The following is an 8,426-nucleotide window of genomic DNA, read 5'->3' on the forward strand; positions in this document are numbered from 1 at the left end:
CAAGCTTGAATTCTTTCTGGAAAAAACAACAAAAAATGCACATGTGCAGAGAGCTCATTGCTAGTGCGTCAACCCATGCTGAGCATTACATTCTCTCTTTTGCTCGTAATTTTACCCTTTTTAGGTCTTATATATGGTTTAGAGATAACCGATATGAATTTCACCGATTGGCAATTGGTAGCCAATAAGGTAATGTCTAAAAAAATGAAAGTTATAATAATTTCGAGCGTTGTTGGTGCACGTAACCTGCACAAGGAGGCTTCTCATAGAAGCGAGTGGTAAAAAGAGTAGGTAGGCCTGTAGTTCTATTCCTGAAAGTCAATAACTTATTAACGTTACGTAACCTCTTAAACTCTCCACCTGCTTTCACTTGTTTTAAAGAGACCTCGGCAGCAGTCTCTTTTGTTTCCGGTCGCCCTGCTTTCGGTAAGCCCAAGGCCACATGGTCTAGCTGTAACTTTCTTTGTCATTATCAATGATCTTTTGCGGAACAATCAAGAGGCGATGAGTTAATATATATATATATATATATATATATATATATATATATATATATATATATATTACATAGTGTATTTGTTGGTATACGGGTATGTACTACCTACTTATGCATAGGCCTAGAGATCCCTCCCATCTGTACAAAATTGCCTCGAAAAATAAATAGGAAATGTTTTTTTTTAATATCCCAATGTTCTTTATATAAAAAGCACAAATATATGTGTATCCATACATTAATTACTGGCAATTTTATAAGTATACAAATTGAAAGAACAATATCCTGGTCCTAGCTTCTGGATGGCAAACCGTGACTTCCTTGAGGTCGAAAGTTCTGCCTAGACTCTTTCATGACCAATTTTATTTTTCTTATATTTAGGGTAAAATATCGTGGGTCACGAATGAGGACTAACTGTTTCTAGCTCGTGACGACAGGATGTTCTCTCGACTCAGCTACAACTTCCTGGATTAAGCAAAGAGACAGCAGCCCACGAAAAGACGATCAAGGGCTTCGGGTTACTATATAAGCTTTGTGTTAGAACTAAGTCCGTCTAGAAGACCGTGGCAGGAAGCCCTTGACCTCCATTGCTTTTGAGAAGGTTAAAATTGACTGTTATATTTAAATAAAAATTGTCAAAGGAGAATGTGGAAAACAAGAGGTAAGGAGAGTAGAGAAAGGAATTAATGTCAGTTTGTAGAGAAATAAAAGTAAAAAAGGTAATTTTGAAGAGGATAAGATTGAAATAAATAAATAAATAAATAAATATAATATATGTACTCAAAATTAATCCACTAATCTCGTTTCACGTCTAACTCACTATGTATACCTGGGAATAATTGAAACGTAGGCCTAAAGAGATTTATAATTGTTAGGTATGTAAGTTATTCCCAGAGTATTGAATTCGATATTAAACGAGATCTGTGACACACGCATATATATATTCATCATCATCAGCCGTTGATAGTCCACTGCAGGACATACTAGGCCTCAGACGTCCTTCCACTCCCTTCTGTTTATGTTCTTTCTATGGCATTCTATACCCGCAAATTTTCTTGGCTCGTCAATCCATCGACTTCTCTTCCTTCCCCTGCTTCATTTGTAATCTCTAGGGTCCTATTTTGTTATTCTTTTCGTCCATCTATTATCTGACATTCTCATTATATGTCCTGCTCACGCCCATTTCCTTTTCTTACTTGTTAAAATGCCCACCACTTTAGTTTGCTCTCGTAACCAAGTTGCTCTTTTTCTGTCTCTTAGTGTCACTCGCATCGTTATTCTTTCCATAGCTCTTTGAGTAGTAACTAGCTTATGTTCTAAGGTTTTAGTAAGGCTCCAAGTTTCTGATGCGTAAGTTAATACTGGTAGGACCATCTGATGAAATACTTTTCTGTTTAGAGAAAGTGGCATTTTACTTTTCATAATCTCATTTTGTTTACCAAAAGCTCTCCATCCCATGCTTATTCTTCTTTTAGTTTTGGTCTCATGCCCTGGGGACAGTGGCGGACTGGGTCTAAAAGATGTGGTTGCCAGGTGGTAAAAGAGGACCCACTCCAACCTTCAGTCACAAACTATGATAGAGTCAACATTGCAAATCCATAAAATATTTGAAAATGCATAAGCGGAAACACAGAAGACAAATTATTGGAATGTTTATTTTTCAATAAGAAGTGTAAATCTCTTAAATATATGATTAATAGTGTAAAGTAATACCAAAATATAGATACACAATTGCTTAGTTGAATTTCTAATCAGTTTATTGACATGTGGAGTAGTGCTATTCTGAAATGCTTGCTAACTGAAAATGTAATCCAATAAACCTGTAAAGAAAATCAAATATCTTCAATGAAATATTAGGAAGCTACATATAGCCTGAATTCTATAAGTGTCTTCTACTAACAAAGAAGTTTTCTTTCAAATGATTTAAGCATATATAGCAATCATCACTAATCATATGTCAGATTTCATCAACTCCCACTATTTAGGCTAGCCCATCTAAAGGCTAGATTTATATGGTTCTGATTACTTACTTTCATAATTTTTCACGACGCCCTTGTGAAATGCACAAATAAAAGTATACTTTCAATACAGAAGTATAACATACACATACCAATTTATTTAGAAGTTTGAAATGATATTTAGATATATCTAAGTATACTTAAAGCACTGCACAAGTTGCATATAGACAGCTAAAAACTGCAAAAATCTAATTACATGCAGCTCGCTCTATTAGCAGTAATCGCTCAAGTTTATTTGTTAATAATTACTTTAGTGTCCAGTTCATCTATCATTTCCTTTTCAATGGATAGTAACATGTAAGATTCCAAGTTTTCCTCTGCCATCTAATTTCTTAACCTTATCTTTATAATCAGAGTTGAAAATGCCATATCGCACTGTACTTGGGTAACAGATAGTGTGCCAATCGTTTTATATAGTTCATAAAGGTTGGATATCTTTTGTTTGGTCAAGAAGTCTGCTGGAAGCTAGAATTTTCAGTATACAAGATGGTCAAGTAGTGCATATTTTACATTTGGTGCAACTGCTCCCCACATTTTCACCAACATTAAATAATAACTTTAAAACATCAAAGCTTGAAGCAAACGAAAACTGTTCCAGTTCACTCGATATGAATAATAGAGAATTGTTTTCTTTCAGTAAATCGTTATTAGTATCAAACATTTGCTTAGTCAATGATTATTCAACTACACAGCAACAACTACTACTACTGTGTGTACATATATGTGCGTGAGCATGCAGAATGTAAAATATTGATATATATAGACCGTACAAAAAAACTTTTATAAACTATCAAAATCTATCTATTATCTATCTATCCATTATCTATCTCTAATCTATCTATCTATCTATCTATCTAAATATCTATATACAATTTATATATACTATATATATATATAATATATATATATATATATATAATATATATCCTAATTGGCCCCCCATGAAAGATCTTTAGATCCGCCAGTGGCTTCATCTTCAAGACCTTTCTCACCAATTGTTTTAAACTTTATAGAGTCCAGGCAAGATAAATCTCCATATATAATCTTACATTTAGAAAGGAATTTGTTCAGTAATGAAATTTTCCATGGATTTGTGTAAGGGGCCCACTTGCCATCGGGCAAGCTGGCAACCTGGCCAGTCCACCAATGCCTGGGAAACACTTAGGTAGTACTGTCTGTCATAAATACGTAGCATATTCATTAACAATCTTTAGAGGTTCGTCTAACCATGCGATACGATTCTTGCTTCCCTGATTTTCAGGCCTGGTATTGCGTTTGAGATCAGTCATCATATATAGTAGTTATTTGGGACGTTAGGTTCTCAGACCATATCAGGAAGTTCTTATGAAAAGACAACTATGAATCAATCATATATATATATATATATATATATATATATATATATATATATATATATATATATAAAGTGTGCGTGTGTAATTTCTATACGTATGTGTCTGTGTAGCACTTACATATGCAATGTTGAAGTATAGATTTTCCCTTAGCGCTTCCAAGCTTATATAAAGTGCGGTGCTTTACGTAAGTCCTCCACGTGTAACTCAACAGAAACCCCGAGAAAGCGCAGTTTTCGTAACGGGTCCAGGAGCAACCGTGTTTTTCAACTTGAGTTTTACACAACGTGAATAATAATAATAAAAAAATAATAATCTCTAACCATTCATAAAATCTTATCGATTAGAGTCGGAAGAGGAAACCTTACCTATACGGATCAACATTAGGACTAGGATTCGATCGATGCAAACGGTTCTGGTGCATTGGAAAAAACGTCCCTGAGATAATGTTATTGATGTGCTTCTTATCACGTTAACTTCCCAGTAGTTCGGAGCTAAAAGTGGGGGCGGAAATAACTCCAGTTATATAAAGAGCCTTCGTAGCGGCCGGGTGAGAAAAGAACGGATTTAACGTGATATAGAACGAAAGGAAGAAAGAACCAGGTAGCTTGTGTAAAGTAGCAGAGGTCGACGTCACTCGCGCTGTATCATGAACTGTTTACCTAACGTCCTCCTTTCAATCTTATCACTCACGTCCCTTGCTGATTCATCGTCAGAAATATGCGTTTCATAAGGCGACATTCCTGGAAAAAAAAAAGCACAGGCGAACGAACCTGTGCCTAACGGTGGTTAACGGTTCTTACTAAATCATATAGTATTGCAAATCAGTTATTTCTCTTGCGCCGCCCTACGTCCCGATTTTCACTTTCGTCTCAACCCCAGGAGATACTATAATTATGAATTATATATTCGGCCTGCCCTTATGAGTCAAATCCTTCGAGGATATATCAAATGTGGTCGCTGGTATTAGACATTTTTTTTTTTTTTATTACAAAAAGTTGGTGAAAGACTAAAATAGACTATCAAACTCTTGTCGCGGGCAATAGTCCCAACGGCACGAATTTCCTTAGACTCCATTTTCTTACACAAGTAATAGACTTTTTAATGATCTTACTGAAGCGAAAGGCGGTTCAGCAGTTGCAGGGTAGCCATTTATTTGATTGATTAATAGTTTTCTTTTCGTCAGAACTTCCTAATGATATGATGTGAGAACCTAACTTATCAAAGAACTTTATATGATGACTAATCTCAAACGCAATGCTAGTTCTGCAAATCAGGTAAGCAAGAATATCGTAGCACATGCTAAACCATTCAGCAATCTAGACGAGTAAAGGGTTATCTTCCTTCACGTGTATACTATGTTTACCTGACGAGATTAGATATGGCTAAGGGAACATACGCCCACGCGCATCGTAATTCGTGTTCCGGTAGTGGTTGAATAGGAATTAATTAGGACATTGTAGCTCGATATATATATATATATATATATATATATATATATATATATAGGTAGATACATACTCGTGTATGTATAGGAATGTATATAATTATAATGACCACCATCGCCTCCAACACAGTGTGACGTAAGGGGCCTCTCTGAAATACCGCCACACGTGGCTTTCCTGTGCTATATCTACCACAATTCTCCACTAATCTCAAGTCCTCCCTTCTCTTAATTCCATCCAGTTAGGCCATGTCTACCTCAGATCTGAGGGGGGGTAGTCCACCATTTGGAATCTCTGTCCCCCAAAAAACCACTACCTTTGGGGGCACGTACTAAACTTGGAGGAGTAATAGTACTAATGACCCCCCCTTTTACGGAATCTGACCGTCACGTGTCCCCCAATGATTACTCAAATCGTAATAAATTGCTAATTATTCAAAGGATAAGAGTTAAAATAATTTTTCTCAAAAACTGTAAGGTTTTTGCAGAAGCACAGTGAGTAATGTAAGGAAAAAAAATTGCTTTGTTTTACTACTATTCATTGAATCGTGTCTATAAGCTTCCCTTTTATATTATCAAAGTATACATTTCACTATTGAAAGCAACACTTGATCTGAGTAAATGTATATACTATATATATATATATAGATATAGATATATTATATATATATATATATAGGGTATATATTAGGGTTATGCTTATGCATAGCATATACGTACTTATTAATTTATACGGGTGTCCCTCCACCCACATTCACATCTCAAATAGAGGGTCACCCTAGGTATGAATAGTTACCTGAGCATGTCACTGGCTTTTTTTTTTTTTTATCGTATAACAAGTATCAGCCATTGGTCTGTTACAGTTTTCTATAATCTCTGTACCTCAGGAGAATGCAGATTTAATCACTTCTCTTTCTTTTCACACTTAAACTTGGAATTTCGTATCATTCTTCGTCGCTCTTAGAGTTCTCTGAGTCTTCTCTGCTCGGAGAGAGGTGGTATCTCCATCCGGTAGGACTAGAAGACAGACTGTCAGTCCAAGTCAATTACTTGATGCTCCATGGATGGTGTACGAGAAGCATAAGAATAAGACGTGGGTGAGCAGTGCTTTTTTAAAAATGTTTAACTAACTATGAAGTTTATCGCCTGAAGAGGAAGATGAATTACCTCGAGGTACAAAGCTTTGCATTAAGAACCTGCAGGTCAGCCTTTGCCAAGGTGTTCAATCTGTAAACCTCACTTGCTGGCATTCAAGGGCGAAGGTTTAAGGACCTCCCATGAAAAGATTAGGCTCAGTTACTAACGCGTCTGGTGGACAGGAGAGGATTCCTTATGTCCTAGCAGAGGGTTACAGTGGCACAGATGCACAAATCTTGGCCCCTGCCTGATTTATTTGGACGGTGGAGGTGGTTCCACCTGAATGGGGAATTGATATGCTAGGGAAACTATAAGCCTCCGTAGCTTTCCCTGGGTGAAAGTTGAATTTATTCATGTAATGATTGAAAACATGAGTGCATCTATATGTATACTTCTACTGGTCTCTTTCTCACTCGTTTGAAGGTGGAGTGGAAAAATCGTTATGCACAAGTGCACGCAAAGAGTAATAGCCATGACAACATCTAGTAAGGAAAACCTGGTACTACGTGAGGGACTATTTTTGGCGCTGTCGTTTACTGTACCGCAAACTTTGTCAGTTATGGGGAACATCTCCCAGAATCGCATTACTATACCTCATACGTATCAGTAACTGTATTTACAATTGCTTTTCATTAAAATGACGTTCTTATTTTAGCTGTACCTGCTTATCATGACCTGCCACCTTACAGAATTTTATCCATTTTCGTTGATTTCCTACCTAGTGTTCCTTCGGCTTTCTGTGAACATGCAAGTTTTAAAAAAATATAAATATTTTGTCTTGTTTCGTCTTTTTCGATAAAAAATCGTTTTTAGATAAAGAATATTACACATATCTCTAACATACTTGCAAAATGTTATATTATAAACCACTAATGAAAGCAGACTACATCATTAATTAGGTGATATATAATTGAAAGAACACTTGGGTTTCTTTCTGTGGGTAAAATTATTGGAAAGGTTAACATATTATATATATATATATATATATATATATATATATATATTATATATATATATATATATATATATATGTGTGTGTGTGTGTGTGTTATTTCTAAGCAGGTGTACGACAGAGTGGTCATGCCAAATCGTCGATTTACCAAGAGAGAGAGAGAGAGAGAGAGAGAATACTGCATGAAGCGGCACGTGCCCTCTCGTAAAATGCACTACATGCGTAGCTTACGATACAAGTAAACGAAACGAAAGCGTCCTCGCCTAGATTCACTTTCACACAAGATCAGCATGAAATGTTTGAATTTTAGTGTTAGTTGTTTGCCAAAACTTGGAATGGAATACAGAGGTTCCCTTGCATGAAAGAGTTTAATATTGCCTAGGAAATTACTAATAAAATGAAATGATAGTAGCTCGTAATCATGTTTATTTACAGACTGATTTGTGAAGGAGTAGACCCCTCTGACTACAAAACAGTCCCCTGTTAGTTAGTCCAAGAGTCAGCCAGTCAGTGTTCTTAGATAATTACATAGAACCAGATTTCACTCGTTTTTTCGCATCCCAGATGCACTGTCTAAAATCGTCGCGTCGCCAGATGAAGGAAATGAATCACATTAATTTTGTTTGTCCCAAGAAATCCTCTTTGTTAGACGTCACTGGTGTAATTCTAAATGTTTGTGTTTACAGACTGCGAAAGGCACGGGCCAACAAGAAAGAAGTTCCTGCAGTCGACTGAACGTGCTTGCAGCCTTGCATTTCATCTCTCCACATCTATTTTAAAAAAATATATATAATTTAATGATTTTGTTGATGCAACGTTGATAAAAAGCGGCAAGATCAGAACGGTTAAAATAGAAAATAAATAAGATTCTCGTAACGATTACTTAAATGGCACGCGGAAATTGATGACGTCGGAGAGAGGCTAGGAAGCCGACGACCAATCAGCGTCGAGAGAGCAACACGTGAGTCGAGACTTCCCTTGTGTATGCTGGCGAAAAAGAGGCTGAGACGGCCGACTTAGTCGTCGGGCT

This window comes from Macrobrachium nipponense, chromosome 17 (assembly GCF_015104395.2).
Source record: "Macrobrachium nipponense isolate FS-2020 chromosome 17, ASM1510439v2, whole genome shotgun sequence".
Lineage (NCBI taxonomy): Eukaryota > Metazoa > Arthropoda > Malacostraca > Decapoda > Palaemonidae > Macrobrachium > Macrobrachium nipponense.